Below are 19,282 nucleotides of genomic sequence, written 5' to 3' on the forward strand. Positions count from 1 at the left end.
TCTCCATGGTAATGCCTGCTTTTTAAGGAGGGTGCTTTGTAAATTAATATACCTAAGAGAGAAAGGGGAAAAAAGGATACCCACTAATGGAAAGATTAGAAGGGTTTTGTCAGGTTTTGTTTTCCAACAGATCCTGCTTTTTGGTAATATTGCTCTAAACCTTGGTGTCTCCTTTTTCAAAGAGACCAGCCAAGCGCATTTCTTCACCTTGGGGCGTCACAATTACATCTCCTTCTTGCAGCTGCCACTGCCACAGGGACATTCACCATATTTTTACCTTTGCTAAAACAGCCTGAAGGGCGTCAGGGTGGCTCAGTCTGTTAAGCGGCCGACTCTGGATTTCAGCTCAGGTCATGATCTCAGGGTCGTGAGATCAAACCCCTCATGGAGCTCTGCCCTGAATGTGGAGTCTGCTTGGGATTCTCTCTCCCTCTTCTTCTACTCCTCCCCCCACCCCCACTCACTCACTCTCTGTCTCTCGAAAAAACAAACAAACAAACATTTGAGATTCCAACAGAGGCTTATTGGGAGCTCTGGATTGTTAATATTCCTTACGTCAGAAAGTTGCCCTTTTTTCTCATTTTTGAGTGGAAAGTCCAACAAATAAATGGCATAATCAGGTCAGGAAGTACGCTATGATTCCTTACTCTTAAGAGGCAATATTTTTGACATTCCAAGATGATAAGATTCTTTCATATTACTCCAAAATCTACTTTATTCTGAAATTATGTATGTTGATCTTCCACTTTGTTAGACTTCATGAACATGAGACTTTTTTTTTTTAATTGCTTTCCAGTTATTCATACATCAGGAGTGTCTATCTTTCCTTTCTCCAAGCAATCAACATGTAGTCCTTCTTGTCGTTTTCCTCAGGTTCCATATTTTTTGTGGTTCAATATTTATGGGATGTTTGGAGCTGCGTCTCTCAATATATTCCCCAATTACTCAATATATTCTCCAAATACAAACAAGACCTAAAATACAGAGAGTTTCATTATGGTTAAATCTCCAAAGCTCATGTTTTAAAAATATTCACCAAAGAGTTTTAGACAAACACATACCAAAGTGGGGAATAAAGAGTAAAATAGGTACAACAATTATTCTTTTGCATGAGTAAAAATTCATGTTAAAATGTCTATGCTTTTCATAGAACATTTTCAACAGGAAAGCTACTCTTTTTTAGCATTGCAGAAGTCCGTAGATTATCCCTTGCTCTCAAACGCCTGTGGGTATATTTATAATAACAGGAGAAGGGAAAGTAGATTTTCTTGTCCCAGAGCTCGAGTTTTGTTAAGCAGCCTCTCCTACAATGATTTCCACTTAAGCCATTAGTTTTGTAGACTGCCCCAAACACCTTTGGAGACAGAAGCCCCAGTTCCCTCTGCAGTGTTGTGCTGACATTCTTATGCAGAATGCTTATTAAAAGCATTGTCGTGCATTTCCAAGGGACCTTAAACAATAATAAATCTGAACCATCTTGCTACTATTTTCATGAATAAATGCCAGTGTCTGACCTTATCTTTCGGCTCTGCCTGGCAGTAAGTTCCCTGCTCCTCTGTACTGTGGGTATTGTCAGAGAAAAAGGCTGCAAGGTTTTATTTTGTAGAGAATTATTCCATCTTCCTCAGACCTTTTCCAAGATGAATAATTCTACATGGGGATAAATAGAGACAAATAAAAATGGGTCAGTTCATCATGTAATTTTTTTTTTCCCAAGAAAGGCCAAAGAACAAATTGGGGACACTATAAACCTTGAACTCGACATAAGTCAGCAAGAGGATGTTATAAAAGGGAGGCCAACCTGGGGTATGAATGATTGCCTGAAAGAGAAGTGAGAATGTCATTATGGTAAGAGCCTCTGGAAGGTCTGCCACGTCTTTATAGTGTGGGTCTGTAAAGTTTGCCTGACTGTAGCTGCCTCTCTAAATATGAACATATTGTTCGTGAGAGCCAAAGTTTTCAAGTCTGTGAATGATCCCAACACTGAAAGTCATAAATTAAGTCCTGCCACAGTGGCTGATGCCATCTGTCACGGGCGTTCAACGAAGGAATGGATGCGTTCATAACCGAGTGGGACTATCTTCTTCAGGTAGGTTCGATTGTTCTAATATCCCCCATCTCTCTGGAAGCAGGAAGACTGGCTCATTCCTGCTGCCGGTTGATTTGAGCCCTTCTTCAGAACAATGTCACTGTTCTTCCTAAGTCTTCAATTTATACACATCAGCTGTTCGATATGGCATAGACCGAGGATTTAAGAGGTATAGACAAAATTTAAATCATGTCTACGTTAACTTTCAATTGCTGTCCGTCTTTACCACCAGCTAGGAGTTCTTAACCAGTGCGATGGAGAATTGTTGTTCCCATCTCTTGTTTTCGTCTGCTCTTTGTCCTTCCTTACTCATTCCATATGGTCTTGCCAAAGCGCATGGGAGTTGCTTAGTGACCTACAGACTAGGCAGGCATAGGACTGTATCTTTTGGGGCAAGTAGCTCGGCCAGGCCGATCTGTCTCTACCCAGAGCATTACAAGTCAGAATTTGAGAGTTAAATCTCTTTGCTCTAGCATCGCATGGTATAAGCCTGTGTGCTTGAGATGATTATGGCCATCTCTCTGGACTAAAGGAGAAAGCTTCCTATAAGAGAGCAAAACCAATATATCCAAAAGAGGCAAAGAAGCAGAGCCAACAGAGAATGAGAGGGAAAAATAGATATAATTTTCAGGTATTGGAGGTGGTTGTGCTTGAAGTAAACATTCCAGTTACGTGATGTACTAAGTTCCACTTCTTGGTGAAACGAGTTATTTTGTCACAAGTTAGTTTTGGGGGTTAGTTTTTGTCACCTGCAGCCAAGAGGGGGGTGGACCCTGAGAGCACATTGCACATGACTTAGAACCTGAAGGTTATATTTGGCTCAACTGCTCGTAGACCCCTCTGTTGCCCTTAGAGTGAAATCTTTGTGGGCTTTTCTCCTCCCCCTAAAGATTCTGTTATAATTTGCCCGTGTGTTGGTGAGCATAGTGAAAGCTGTATCTTTGGGTCTGTTTTCCGGTCCTTATAACCATCATTGTGCCTCCAAGCAACCAGAGAACAACCTTCCTTCTGCCTGGCCTTGCATACCTACCCATCCTCTCTGGTAGAGGCTAAGAGCTGTCTGTCCTGTGGTCTGATGAAGCTCACTCCCACTCCTTTACCTCCTAAGCAGAAAGATGTGACATAGGTAATTATTCTTTTCTGTTGTTCACCTTTCAAAATTCACTCTGGAGGGGCACCTAGGTGGCTCCGTCAGTTAAGCGTCTGACTCTTGATTTCAACTCAGGTCGTGATCTCAGGGTAGCGGGATCGAGTCCCCTCCATACTCAGTGTGGAGCCTGCTTAAGATTTTCCCTCTCTCTCTGTCCCCCTGATTCATATTTGAGCATGTGTACATGCTCTCTCTTTCCTCTCTCAAAAAAAAAAAAAAATCACTCTTGGTGTAAGTTATTTTGCTTTAACTCTCTGAAGTTTTTACAGCTGTCTTTGTCTCACTGAAAAAAAAACAAAACAAAAACCTCTCACTGATATATATTACATATATATTTACATACATAAATATATATATATATATATATATATAAAATGCCTATTTTTTATTTTTTTGTAATTTTATTTTATTTCTTTTCAGTGTTCCAAGATTCATTGTTTATGCAACACACCCAGTGCTCCATGCAATACGTGCCCTCCTTAATACCCACTACCAGGCTCACCCATCCCTCCACCCCCTCCCCTCCAAAACCGTCAGTTTGTTTCTCAGAGTCCACAGTCTCTCATGGTTCGTCTCCCTCTCTGATTTCCCCCAACTCACTTCTTCTCTCCATCTCCCAATATCCTCCGTGTTGTTCCTTATGCTCCATCATGTCTACTTTTTTTTTTTAAGATTTTATTTATTTATTTGACAGAGAGAGAGATCACAAGTAGGCAGAGAGGCAGTCAGAGAGAGAGGAGGAAGCAGGCTCCCCACTGAGCAGAGAGCCCGATGCGGGCCTCGATCCCAGGACCCTGGGATCATGACCTGAGCTGAAGGCAGAGGCTTTAACCCACTGAGCCACCCAGGCGCCCCATCATGTCTACTTTTTAAAGATAATTATTTCAAGCACAAATTTACAGAAGTTTACACACAACTTCATCAGAGCCAGGTCCTCAGTGTGAGGTGCCCAGAATCTGGGAAAAGTGATGGAGCCCAGGAATATAAGGTTCCCATGTTGTTTCCCAAAGGGCTAGTCCTTGAAATGGCCTCATTCACACTGTTTTTGAAAATCTACCTAAAACACACATTCCCAGGAACTATATGCTGGGTGTGGTCACTTAGTAGATCTGGATTGGGTTCTGGAACGCCATAAATTTTTTTTTTAAACTTTCTAGGTTATTTGAAGTGCTTCCTTCCAAGATTTTTAAACATTACTTTTAAATTAAAGAAACAGTTAATACTTAGGTCAGATCACTGAACCAACGGGGAAAAAAGAAATATGATAAGTAAGAAATTGGAGCTCCTGGCTGGCTCAGTCAGAAAAGCACATGACTCTGGGTCTCGGCATCATGAGTTCAAGTCCCACACGGGGTGTAGCGATTACCTAAATAAATAACACTTAGTAAATAAGTAAGAATTTAAAATGGAGAAGGAACAAGTTAGGGTTGATTCATGATGGGTAGGAAAATTCAGCGTGTCGAGATCACATCTTTCATCCGCCACAGCTCCCGGGGTGACAAGTCGTTTGGTTTCGTCACAGAAGCAATCTGAGGTGATGTAGTGTGGTGAGATGCTGGGGCTCGAGTCAGAAACTGGTTTGGCTCCAGCCAAGCATGGGACTCTGAGTAAGCCACTTAACTTCTTTGGACCTCAATTTCTCGTCTGTAAAGCCGCATGATGATAATAACTTTTTCATAGTATTTTTATGGGAACAGGAATAAATCATGCAAGGAAATGTGCTTTGAAAACTGCCAGTAAGTTATATAAGTTCAAGTTCTTCCTATAAAGAAGTAGCTGCTGAGAAGGACCACTTGATGTTAAAGAAGACTGAAACAAAGTAAAGGAACAAGCCTCTTACTTTCTCTTTAGAACAATGTTGCTATTGTTCTATTTATAGGAGGTCATGGATCTCTTGGAGAACATGATTACAGACAGATCCTCTTTCTGAACATCGCCCAAGTACATAAAGACACGAGAAAAGTTTCAAAGTTGTCAAAGGCAATTTGTGGGTATGACGGCTTAGCTGAGAAACCCTGTATTCTCTTTTTATTTGTTGTTTTCTTTTTTTTTTCCTTTGCATTATTTTTTTTTCTTTGCATTATTTGAGAGTGAGCTTTGTGAGTTCATGCACTCTGATGTGTTCTCGGCTGCATCAGCAGCACCAGTAACAGTGTCTGGCCCCTTGGAGAAGGAGACCTGTAGCCATGTATTGAACACGAGTGGATTCTGATTTACACACATTCAGGGAGCTAGGTTCCTGGAGCTAGGTTCCTGGAGCTGAGTAGATAAGCATCTGTTTTGTTTTGTTTTGTTTTGTTTTGTTTTAAAGATTAAGCATCTGTTTTGTTTTGTTTTGTTTTAAAGATTTTATTTATTTATTTGATAGAGAGATCCCAAGTAGGCAGAGAAACAGCAGAGAGAGAGGGGAAGCAGGCTCCCTGTTGAGCAGAGAGCCTGATACGGGGTGCAATCCCTGGACCCTGAAATCCTGACCTGAGCTGAAGGCAGAGGCTTAACCCACTGAGCCACCCAGGCACCCCTGATAAGCATCTGTTGATGACTAAATCACCTACTCGACCTGGAGGAGACTACAGGCATATGCACACAGTTGCTAAGAAGGATGGGTAAGATACATGCCAAAAGTGAAGCCGTGCTGTGCTGTGGAACATTCCAGGACATTCCAGAACATTTTTTCATATTGTAAATGCATTTATATGTTTATTTTTTTAACATATAGTGTATTATTTGTTTCAGGGGTACAGGTCTGTGATTCATCAGTCTTACACAATTCACAGTGCTCACCATAGCACACACCCTCCCCAGTGTCCACAACCAGCCACCTCATCCCTCCCACCCCTTCCACTCCAGTAACACTCAGTTTGTTCCCTGAGATTAAGAGTCTCTTATAGTTTGTCTCCTTCTCTGGTTTTGTCCTCTCTTCCACCATGATCCTCTGCCCTGCTTCTCAAATTCCACATATCAGCAAGATCATATGATAATTGTCTTTCTCTGACTGACTTATTTTGCTTAGCATAATACCCACTAGTTCCATCCACGTTGTTGCAAATGGCAAGATTTTGGTTTTTTCGATGGCTGCATTATATTCCATTGCATATATATACCACATCTTCCTTCTCCATTCGTCTATTGTTGGACATCTAGGCTCTTTCCATAGTCTGGCTATTGTGGTCATTGCTTTTATAAACATGGGGGTGCACGTGGGCCTGCAGATCACTACATTTGTATCTTTGGGGTAAATACCCAGTAGTGCAATTGCTGGGTCATGGGGTAGCTGTATTTTCAAATTTTTGAGGAAACTTCATACTGTTTTTCAGAGTGACTGGACATGACAGAGGTTGGCGAGGATGTGGAGAAAGGGGAACCCTCCTACACTTAGTAGGGTCTTGAGTATGCATTCCAGATGCAGGAGCCAGAGAGTAAATTTAAGAGTTCTCGAATGGCTCAAGAGAAGTGTAGAAAAGATTAATACTATGTCTGAAATTAGAAAGACAGCTACTTTGAGTTAAGGTTGGCTCACTCATATGCCTGGGTGAACTCTCCCCATGTTTTTAAAATGAAAAATTTTTCTCCAAAATAGAAATCCCTGCCTTTTCTTGAAGAGTAAGCTGCGGCAATATTGGCCCTACCATTGCTGTAGTGCAGTAGCTGAGCCCTTGGAGGGGGTCTGTGGACCTGTTACCCAGTCTCCTGCCAGCCGCACCCCTGCCCCCCACATCACTTATTTATGGGGAAGCTTGGTCTACGTGGTCATGGGTTCAGAACCCCAGAAGACATCAGACATCAGATGCCCCCATCTTTATGACAGGGACATTTATGGAAGGACTCTTGTGGTAGAAACATAAACAGAAGTGCCCTTGTTTAGTGAAGGCTTGCTACTCAAGACCCGCATAGAGCCGAAGTCAATGAATGTAGAACAAATACATCTTTAAAAGAGAACATGATGGAAGAACAGTCCTGGGTAATTCGTGTGAATGATTAGGAATTCAATGGTGGTGAGGGAGGCAGACAAGATCATGGTCAGTAAACACCGGAAAGGGGTTGCAGCAGATTATGTTGAAGTGACGACGTTGAGAAGGGTGTTTTTAGCTTGTGCTGGGAATTTTAATCCTTCAATTCGGTGATTGCATTCGTCTCTCATGGACTCACAGTTTCTGATATGTCAGTCATCATGTTCATTGTCTTCCTCATCCACAAATAAATAAATAAATGAAAGTGCTGGGGAGGCTCATAGCCTGACCCCAAGCCAGAGAGAAGACAAGACACAGGGGAAAGATTGAAAACCTGAGCAGCCCGGGCTAGCGGAAGAGAAAGTAATTTGCTTTGACCCAGGCGATAAATCTGCCGGCCAGTAATGACCATCTCTTGACACTGGTAGTGACGTTGATGAAGTGCCCTGTCCCAGGCTGTTCCCCCATTCCCCCGAACCACAAAGCTCTCCTGATTGTTCGTGTCACTATTTATGAACGAGTGTCAGAGAGCAGAGATAAAAGAATGATAAAGGGACAATGGCCTCTTTAAGTTAATGTGAGTCCCGACAGAAATCATCACAGATGCCACTCTGCAGACCAAGGCAGGGTACTCTCTCCTGTTTATGTTGTTGTTATTATTATTATCATTATTATTATTATTTTAACCTGTGGAAGTGTTCCCAGAACTTCATATTCAGACAACTGCAGTTCTCGTTGAAAACAAAGGAAAACAAGTGCAGACCAAAGGGTTTATGCAGCTCAGCCCCGGTCATTCAGCCGAGTGGGCCTGATCCCAGGGATGTGATTCATTTTCCTCATTTGGAAATTTTAGGGCAAAGTTCCGAACATGAGGTGAAGCAGATTTTATTTCCCTCCTGCCCTTGTTGCAAGCTTTTTTTTTTTTTTTAATGTAAGTTGGATGTGGTGTCTCTGATTTTTGACCCAGTTGCTTTTTATTTTTTTGTCACTTAAAATTAACATAGCGTTCATAAACTGCTATTTAACCCACATTGAAAATTGTTATTAGTTATCTAACATATACAAAATTTTGTTTCATTTCTTTTTTATGTTTTTTTTACAACCAGCTAGTTAAAAATGTTTTTTCTCTTCAAATTTTAAATCTGTTATATTTTATTTTTTATTTTTTCAATGGGCTCTGCACCTAGAGTGGAGCCCAATGTGGGCTTGAACTCAGGTCCCTGAGATCATGACCTGAGCTGAAATCAGGAGTTGGATGCTTAACCAACTGAGCCACCTGAGGGCCCCAAATTGTTATATTTTAAACAGTAATATAAACATGACAACAATCCATGTACCTACATAATTATCCTCAATTTTGCCTCTCAGTCAGCAAAGCTTAAAGCATTTACTTTCTAGTTCTTTAAGAAAGTTTGGTGGCCCATGTTCCTGGCCATTATATACATTGTTAAGAGTTTCCGTTTTGAGGGTGGCTCAGTCGGTTAAGTGTCTTCCTTCGGCTCAGGTCATGATCTCCGGGTCCTGAGGTGGAGCCCCTCATCCGGGCTCTCTGCTCAGCAGGGAGCCTGCTCTTCTCTCTCTCTCTCTACTGCTCGTTCTCTCTCTCTATCTCAAATAAAGAAATAAAATATTTTAAAAAAAAGAATTTTTCTTTTTTGTAAAATATCTAGTCTCAAGTTGAAGACCATTTTGTTATTTCTATTTGTTGTTTTCTACTATAAACACCACAGTATAAACACTTGTGAACCAGTCCTTTGGTGTACACATTTCTTCACAGTATAGGTCAGACTAGGTTACGTGTATCCTCAGCTTTGTAAGACAATGCTATATTGTTTTCCAAAATGGTTGTGGCCTCACCAGCAGTACCATGGTTGCAGTTAAAAGGAGACATCTGTCAGTTTTCTTCACCTCCTTCCCAGACTTTTCCTAATGTAGCTCCATATTTGGGTGTGGAGCAGGGAAGTCAAGATAAATAAAATCATCAATAACTATATCCTAAAATATTATGCACAAACATAATTTTTCAAAAGTGAGTCTCCTATTAGGCTATCATGTACTTGATACATGCTGAGTTTTATTACGCTGTAATAATAATCTACTAACTTACCTTAAGATAATTTTATTCAAAATTGTAAAAATATTTTGAATTTTAATATTCATGATATTTATTTATATATAGTCATAATATCCAAACGTTAACAATATTGTTGTTGATGTAGGTATTTAAAAAAAAAAAATCAAAGAGGGGCACCTGGGTGGCTCAGTGGGTTAGGCCGCTGCCTTCGGCTCAGGTCATGATCCCAGGTCCTGGGTTCGAGCCCCACATCGGGCTCTCTCCTCAGCAGGGAGCCTGCTTCCTCCTCTCTCTCTGCCTGCCTCTCTGCCTACTTGTGATTTCTCTCTGTCAAATAAATAAATAAAATCTTTAAAAAAAATCAAAGAAACATTTTCTAATTATTTGCCAATTTATATGAAATTTCAAGTTACAGAATGAAGTTTCAACAGAAATAAGGGAATAACAGCAGTTTGTGCTGAGTGAAATGTGATTTTCGTGTGTCTCAGAATGTTCAAGGAGACAAGAAAGTCTGACAATCAGGTTGCAACCTCTAAAGGTTGTTTGTTCTCTGCGTTGATTTCTAGGACCATATTGTCCCTCTCAGAGAAACTGTACTTCATCATGGAAATGTGAGCCAATCCATCTTGGGGAACAGTGCTTATGTAGATGGCTCTATTTAGAAATACTATTATAAAGCTAACCCAGGAAGTTCAATTTCCCTCCCCAACCAGCGTATCTCTGGAATTATTTTCCTTGCAGATCAATGGAACAGAGAATTGAATTGGCTTCTCTTTGTCGGTATTCATACTTCAGGTACCCCCAAGTGCTTTGTGTAATGAAAAACAGCAATGTTGGTGCCTTTAATAAAACACTGACAATAATGCTTTCTTTTTCCCTGGCATTACTGCAGAAATGGAACTGATTTGGAGTCAAACAGCATGAGGAAAGACACATTCTCTTAAGTTAATATATCTGAAAAGCACACATAATTATAGATGTGTCAAAGTTCTAAAAGAGTGAACTTCCTGTTATCCAGAGGGATTCAGAAAGTGAAACATCCTTGTTTATTTTCGGTTGTGTCTCTCTCTCCACTCCATATGCTATGAATAAGTGAGGACAGGGACTCTATTGCCTTTACCTCTCTGTTACTTGGCACACAGATGCCTAATAAATTTTTATTGAAAAAAATATGGATAACTGCAATAAGTTAAGTGGTCCCCTATATTCCATGAGATAAATGATGATATCAACCATTACCACATTTTTACTGGCTTCCTAAAGTGTGCTGGATACCAGTTATCAACAGTGAAAGGAGAAGTCTCCAATATTTACACAAAATAATAACAAATATGATCCTATTAATCACTAACAAGGCGGTCAGGTTTATAAAATATGTCAGTGTCTTCCAGCCATTGCTCTGAACATTATTTTATTTACATATATGTGTGTGTATTTATACATGTAAATAAATATGTGTGTGTGTGTGTGTGTGTGTGTATTTGGTGTGAGCACTGGCTGTATGATTTTATAATGTAATTCACTGACAGTATAACTGAAACCTGCTATGTCCATTCCTCTGTAACCATTGTTGAGAATAGAAAATAAGGGGGCACGTGGGTGGCTCAGTGGGTTAAGCCTCTGCCTTCAGCTTGGGTCATGATCTCAGGGTTCTGGAATCGAACCCCGCATCAGGCTCTCTGCTTAGCGGGGAGCCTGCTTCTCCTTCTCTCTCTGCCTGCCTCTCTGCCTACTTGTGATCTCTGTCTCTCTCTGTCAAATAAATAAATAAAATCTTAAAAAAAAAAAGAAAGAAAATAGCGAACGTCAGCCCCTAAATCTAAGTGTTGATGAGAAGGGTGAATCATAACTTCTTGAAACAACAACAACAACAACAAAAATATATATATATATATATATATACATAATATATATATATATATTTTTTTTAAAATTACATCTGAGCTTAGAAGTGGTGATACAGGCCAAAGTGGTAAGGGATGAATCAAGGAAAGACAGAGCAGTGAGCATCTGGGTCATCAGGGAAGGGCCATGGCACACCTGGCAAGAAAGACACTGAAGAGTTGAGATACCAGGAAGGATGAAGGTTTCACAGCATCCATCCTGACTGGTCTAGTCTCACACCTAGCATCATTTATGAAAATGGAAACTGGAATGTGCTGTAGGAAGAGGAGAACTGGTCATTTGTACTTTCTGGCCAGTTGGATGGTAGAAGATGATTATGCGTCTTGCTTCTACCCGATTCCTGCTCTCCCGTGAACCAGGGTTCTCACTGTAAAAGCAGGAATGAAGGAAGTAACCTGGCCTGTGAACATACCATGTGTGTCAAATTCCTTTTCAAACTCCGGTACTGGTATGTTATTTCTAAAACCATAGTTGGCAGAATTACATTAGCACTACACCCAATAGCAACAGGGAACACTTCCTTCTCTTTCACATTGTGTCCCTCTTCTCCCCTTCTTGTTCATTTCTTTCCATTCCCTTCCCTTCTTGCAAGCCAAAGAACCCAATATCAAGTATTTATTGAGCTGTAGACAGAGCCCTACCAGAGAATCTCTGGAACTTTAGATAGACCGGTGATGTGTTGGTTGAGCTCTGATGTATACACTCTGTGACATCACAGGTAATTTATTTAACTTCCTTAAGCTTCAGTTTCATCAACTATAAAATGAAATTGGGAATACCTATATTGCAGAAGTACATTGAGTTTGAACTGATATAGCCCGTATGATACTTAATTTATTGGCTTACCCCATATTAATTGCTCAAAATATTTGACTCTTATTAGTACAACTCTTACTAGGACAGAAACAGGGCAAAATACTTTTCTTAGGAGCTCCTATGTCAGAGGCTCCATATAAAATAATACCTTCATTTTTGTAGCAGCCTGGTAGTCACCAACTGTTTCCCTTATGGCTAAAATACTGACAGCTCAGGGAGGTTAAGTGACTTATCCCAAGTCTCGCAGCCAGGGACATTGCTGGGGTTTAAACCCAGATCTGTCTGGCTCTGAAAACATGCTGTCATAAGTCATACCATGCTGCCTTCATGATGCCAAAAGTTGGGTACAGATTCTAACTAGTCAAATGCTTTGTCTTCAGTCACTGAGTTAATTAGCAGTAGAGTCTAAATTAGAATATAGTACGCTATCGTCGGCCAACAAAATTATACGTTAGTCAGTGCAACAGCTAGATGGAGTGTAGCTACCTCTTCTTTGGCTCAGATAATTGACAAAGAGACAAGGGGTCATACAAATACTAAGAAGCAACATGATTGTGTTGATTGTGTGTGTGTTTAATTTTTCTTCTGAATTTGATTTTAAAAGTACCAGAGCCGCATTCGTCACAGACTAGACCTAGAAAGTTGAATAATTGTTAGAATGGCTCTACTTGAGTAAGAAATGCCCAATCTTCCATTATAATAATAAGTCCTTGGGGCACATTCAGCTATAGGAGAAAAGGGGACTTTTCTTTTCCAAACTTGAAGGATACTCCATGTCCCCCAACTGGTAATTTACTAGATGTTGGAGAAATTGAGCAGTTCGGTATCTCTGCTGAGTGGCAAGATTCCCCCTCTGAGATCCACAGTCAACAAAGAAGCTCAACTCTGGCTCCTCCTCCTATTCTTCCCAGCTTCCCCCTCATGGCCACCTCCTTCTTCCTTTCTTTTTCTCCCCGCCTTTGCACCCTTCTCTCTCTCCTTCCTCCTCTATCCCCTCTCCCTAGTCTTCTCCTTTGCATTTTTCCCCCTCTTTCCTCCTACCTACTCTTCCTCCTCCTCATCTTTGCTCCTCTGGTCGTCCCTCCCCTCCTTATTGTCCTGTCTTCTTTCACCCACTCTTCTGTATTCTCTTCCTCCACTGTCTCCTCCTCTCTCTCTTCTTCCTCTCTCCTCCTCCTTTTCCCTCCCCACTTCTTTCCTTCCTGCATTCCCTCCCCCATAATCTGTATCTTTCACTTCCAATTCATTTTTAATTGGAAGTTTCATTCAGAAAATTGCAGATGTGCATACAACTGTAAGAAATAATGAGACTCTAGTAGGACACTTCATTTAGTTTCCCCAGTAGTAAGATTTTGTAAACCTGTACTCCAATATCACAACCAGGATATTGACATTGATACAACCCACCAGCCTTATTTAGATATCTTCAGATTTACTCAGTCAGCAGTGTTTGCGTGGGGGGTGTGTGTGTATATCTGCTTACATTTAGATCTATACAGTTTTATCACCTACGTAGTTCTGTGTATTCACCGCAGTCAAGATACTGAGTAGATCCAACCCCATGAAGACCCCTCATGTTTTCCTTTTGTAACCAAAACCATCTTTTTCCTGCCCTAATCCCCAACTCCTAGCAACCACTCATATGCCCTCCAATACTAAAATTTTGTCATTTCAAAAATGTTATATAAATGCAAATGATGCAGCAGCCATGAAATCATAAATGGTATGAAACATGGTAAGAGAGTCATCTCAAGCTCAGGTGTTTGAGCTTCTAGACAAGAACCAGGTGATCTGGAGTAGCCAAAGGTGAGGGCAATATGGGCAGGATGAGACTCAGGGAAGCGTTCAAGCAGTGCACTTGGTGGGCTGCAGAAGCTGGCCATGTGGTCATGCAGGACACTGTTAAACAGGGTAGACGTCTTCTGCAGGGGGACACTTTCTGGGGGTTCTATAGGAAGTGGCATGGAGCCAAACAATGGGGAAATCATTTTGAACAAGGAGCCTATAGGAAATTCAATATACTAGTGAAAAAAAAAAAAAGAATTGAATTGTCCTCCATTCTCTGTGTGAAAAGAAAGCAACTATTGAAGAGAGTTAATTGCTCTAGCAAGAACAGAGGCTATAGAACCAAGCAAATGGATCAAGGTCACCTTACTGGGTTAACAATTACCTTGGCATTTTACAGTGACTGTCGGAAGAAGCAAACCTTTCATAGATTTCAAATGATAAAAATTGACACTCAAGTGATGAACTCTGAGCAACTGAAGTATAGTTTCTAAGAAGCAGCAGCATATAATAATATATTCCTGAAAAAATAAATCAACCAGTTCCAGTGTAGATGGCATAGAAGAATGCCAGGCAAAGTCCGCAAAGTAGGCTTTCAGAAAACACCAGACCAGATCTGACCACATGAGAACAGAGAACATTTTCTCATCCCAGATTCTTATGAGAAGAAAATAGAAATTGACATCAGACACTCCCCAACAGTATTTACAATTGCACGTACTCAGACTTTAAGCTGTTCGTAGGTAGACATTATAGCTAAATATACTGAAGCCTCATTGCAGGGTGGAGGCCCATTCATTCTAAACATTTTTCCTTTTTTTCCCCTGCTTCCATTAAGTCAGGAGTTAATGAGCCACTTCAACAATTGTTCATCGATTTAACTGCCTCCATGGGGCCAAGGACATTTTCTTATGTGTTGCCCATTTATCCTCAAAGTCCAGGATAATTTATTTATTCGACAAATATTTACTGAACACCTAACTCCATGCCAGGCAGTGAGAATAGATCATCAAGGCATTGAACAAAGGAGACCTCATCTTTTGTTTTGTTGGCATTTAGACTCTGGTGGAGGTAAGTCTTCATTTAATCAACCAGCAGGTATATGGTCAACATCTACCATGAGCCAAACTCTATTGTTGATATTGGAAATAGAGCCAGCTATGAAAAAAGGAAAGGAAAGTAACCAAGCTGATCATTAAGAATGTGGACAGGTGGGTGTTATCTAGAATAGATGTGCCCAGGAGAAGACTAGCGTAGTGTCATAGAACATGGCTGAAGGTCCTTGGAGACCAGAAATCAGGGAGGCCTCCCAGAAGTAATAAAGTTTGATCTGATACCTGCCTGGCAACGGTGAATCAGCCATGAAAAGTCCTGGGCATGGAGGATTTCAGACTGATTAAACATTCAACAAATAATTAAATGTAATTGTTTAATTACCATTATCCTAACTGCCATACTAATTTTTATAACTGGCCTTTCTCCATCTTTGAATTCATATTGTTTTCATCCCTTCTAAGGTTCTGAAATCACACAAATGAAAAAACTCTACCAGATTTCCCTCTACACAGAAAATGTTTCCCATGTGGTTGGCGACTTTTGATAGCTCTCCCTCCCAATTCAGGGTAGTTAATGACAGCGTTCCAGGGATAAGGCTTGATTTTACTTCTGCCTTGGGGCAAGAGATACTGCTTTTGGCAAAGCTAGTTTTCAATTTCTCTAGATTCAAGATACCAAGAAGAAGTGGAATAACAGGATAACATTCAGCAATTGACAATCATTGTTTCAAAAAAAATTAAAAGCTATGCTAAATGGATCATAACATGCTCAAATACAGGGGAAAAAAATCGCTTCAAAACACAGCTGGGGAAAGATGTTTGTTTTTATTAAAAGTTGCTCAAAGGCATCATCATAACGACAGATTCTTTAAATGTCTACAAACACAAAGGCCTGAAAAATAACTCTTCATTGATTTTTTTTAACCTGCTGTATTTCATGTATTCTGAAAACTATTGGTGCTCTTAACAAGGACTTCCTCATATCTGCCGGATTTTATGAATGATCCTTTTCTGCTGACTCAATCTGGGAAAATCCCTTTTGCTGAGACAGTCCCTAATGGCCACTTTTATGGTCTCTTTGCTTGTTTTATTACTCAAGGGGACTTCCAATTTCTCCAGTCTAAGCACAGAGGATCTGAACAACAAAAATACCCCTTGTGGGATTTTCCTGCTAGTCCATATGGATTTTTTTTTAGATCTTAAGGTTCAAAGAGATTTTCTGGTTCCTATCCTGAGAGCCAGATCATGCAGACACAGTATCAGTAGATAGTTGCTTCATGAGGAACAAAACTCTGTCTTCTGGTCTTTTGCTTGCATTCATCGTGGCTCCATCCAAAACCCCCCATGTAGAATATAGACCTTTCAGGCTCTCTGCTTAGGCGTGCCTGAGTGGTGGATTGAAATGATCGCAAATGGAATTTAGATCAGGTTTTCTGAATATAGGATCTAAGACAGATACTGATTCATTTAGGGGGTGTTCTCAGGAGAAAATTACAAGGATGTGAAGGAACCAGGATAGAACAGAAGGAAAAGGTAAGTAATTAGCAGATGTAGTTTTAGATGCTGTCTTGCCCCAGCTCGACCATATGTTGTGCCACGAAGGAAGCTCTGGAACCATATGTAGTGCCACAAAGCAATCCCAGTTTGAAAAAAACTTTTGCCACTGGAACCCTCGGTCCTTGGCAGTGGCCCATCCCAGAGGGAAGAAGAATGACCTGTCAGGTATTTCCACTGGAAGTCGTTCCGGTCAGGCCCAGGGAAGTTCGGAGAAGTGAACACCCAACTGTCCCAGCAACTAGGAGGTGGGAGCATCAGTCCGGCAAAGGGGATCCAAGCAGGGAATCAGCAATGTCTTTTACATAACTGTAAAACCTTGCCTTTGTGGTTTCATTGTTCTTGCCATCAGCCATCCTGGGCTGTGAGGCTGGCCATGTTTCCAAAGCCCTTTTCCCTTCACAGTTAACAGTTACCAAGTTGTAACTGGTTCATTTTAATTCACTCCTAAAGTGGTTCAGTTAGAGCTGAAACACCGAGGAGCGCCAAACAAATGGCTCATGACTGAGGTAGACAACGTCTTTGATGATTTATTGTCTCGGGGGTTGGTCATGATACCCTGAGATGGCCTGTTGCATTCATCAGCTAAGAGTATGTTCAAACAGCATTGCAGAGTTTCCCATTAGGAGACAAAATGTGGTTTCAAAGTTTCATGCTTCAGTTGAGTCCCTCCCTGGCAGCCCCTAGGGGAAATCCATGAGCCACTAAAAGTACTTAGAAAGCAAACCAATGGCAAGAGCTCTGAATGGTGTACAATTAGGTGTAATGCTTAGACCCAAACTTTCAATTCAGCTGTGAAAGGCCAATTTAACGATGCCTCCCCTGGCATCGAAATTAGAAAGTCACTCAATCTTCCAATCTTCTTGACATAAGTAGGGCAGCCATTGTCAATAAACTGCAGAGCCCCCAGGGATTATAAAACAGACCCAACTATGCCACTGGCGACCATGTCATAATGCATGTTTCTGTATGACTTAGACACGACCTAAGAAGTTGATGCATCTCATTTAGTGGTAAACCCTGGGAAGTATGTATCGTTATTCTGGTTTTGTAGATGAATCAACTGAGGCACAAAGCATTCCCATGAAGTGCATGTGACTGGACGTGCAGTGGACAGCTCTGCCTGCCTGCAGAATAACTATGAAATGAGAGTAAGAACCCAAGTGCGGTAAATGAGGCAATCAAGACCTCCAGCATTTTAAACCGACAGAATAAACTATGAAGAATTTGATCTAATAAAAAAGACAAAATGCATTTATTTGTTTTTTTTTTTTAATTAAGAGCTCCTGCCATAGAGGTATGTGATTAAGTCATGTGGATTTAAGAAGACTTCCCTGAGATAAAGAGGAAGAGAATAATATTCTACACAGGGGAATCCCAGGTACAAAGACCCTGTGGTCAAAGAAAGCATGGTCCACGAGGCTGGCTGGAGCAAGTGAGAGTGGGCCTGGAGAGAGTCACAGCTCCTACGCAGGCAGGAGCCAGACCAGGCAGGGCATGTTGCCATAATAAAGGGATTTTCCTCATCATTTTAAGCAATGAAAACCCACAGAAGCAATGGGGAAACCATGAATTTCCTTTAAAGTGAAAGTAAGGACAGGGGTGCATAATTGCCTTACGTTCATTTTGGCATTTAAAAGAGCCCTTGGATTTTGGAATGAGTAGTGGCTTGGAAGGAGAACAGCATGAAATTACCAATTAACACCTATTGCAAGTAACCAAGGCTGAATGTTGACTGCACTTTGCCTGGGGTGTTGTTGATGGAGATGAACATAAGTTAAAATATTCCAGAAATATTTTGTCAAAAAAAAAAAAAATCCTGACAGGAATTGGTAAAGGATTGGATGGAGTGGGGTGGGGTAGGGGTGAAGACCCTAACGGGGATGTTAACATTTATTCCTGGTTTCTAACATAGAGCTATGAGAACAGTCGTTTCATTCACTGAGGAAAGAAACATCGGATGTTTCTCAGACTCCAACCAAGTTTGTTGAGACCATAAGTTTAGTACTGGTTATGTGGAATTTGAGGTGCTTTTGGGAAACAAACTAATAGGCAAGGACAGGAAGGCAGTAGAACAAGAAATCTAAAAGAGAACTCTGGATTAGAGGTGGTTCTTGAATCCATGAGTATGGATGACGTTTACCTAAAAGTGTATGAAGTAAGAGAAAAAGACAGAAACTGGCTTGACTGTTCCAGGATGTAATGAGTGGGTAGGTAGGCCTCGACAGATAATACTTCTGTGGAATGGAGAATTCATCAGTGCATGGAATACGTGATAGACTGAGTTTGTTGTTGGGACGGGATCAGCCTCTGGCAAAATTGTCAAATATAGGCTGTTTCTCTTCTTGCTTGGAAAAGATCACCAAAATGAGAGCGCAGAAGAATTTGTTTTATTCCAAAAGCAAAGGAAATACGTTTAACAGAAAAACAAAATTGTCTGCCTCCTTCTCGTTCTCTTTTTAATCTTCTTTTTCCCATGCTCGTGCTGAAACACAAATTCTCATCAAGCATCAGCACCAGCCGGTCAACCGTAGATCAGATGCTCCACGTGTAATGATGACCAACGTCAGACCAATCACTTTCCAAGAATCCCAAGACACTGCTGAAGAACGTAATTGAAAACTCTAAAGAATGGCTCCGAGGTTACCCATTAGAGCCGAAGAGCTGGGAGTGAGCTTACTAAATTCTCTTGGACTGAGAGTGGGCATGCATCTGAACAAACATGTCATCCGAAACACACAGCGGCCCGGGGCTGCCCAAAAAGGAAAAGAAATCCCAAAACAAAACTACCAAGAGTGTCTCTAGCTCAACTTTGTGATTGTGATGAATCTGTCTCCAGAAAGCTTTGCCAGGTATAAGCTGTCCTTATACAGCTGTCCTTGAGCCACCTTGCCTCTGTCTTAC

The sequence above is a fragment of the Lutra lutra genome, chromosome 9, assembly GCF_902655055.1.
Source record: "Lutra lutra chromosome 9, mLutLut1.2, whole genome shotgun sequence".
Classification (NCBI taxonomy): domain Eukaryota; kingdom Metazoa; phylum Chordata; class Mammalia; order Carnivora; family Mustelidae; genus Lutra; species Lutra lutra.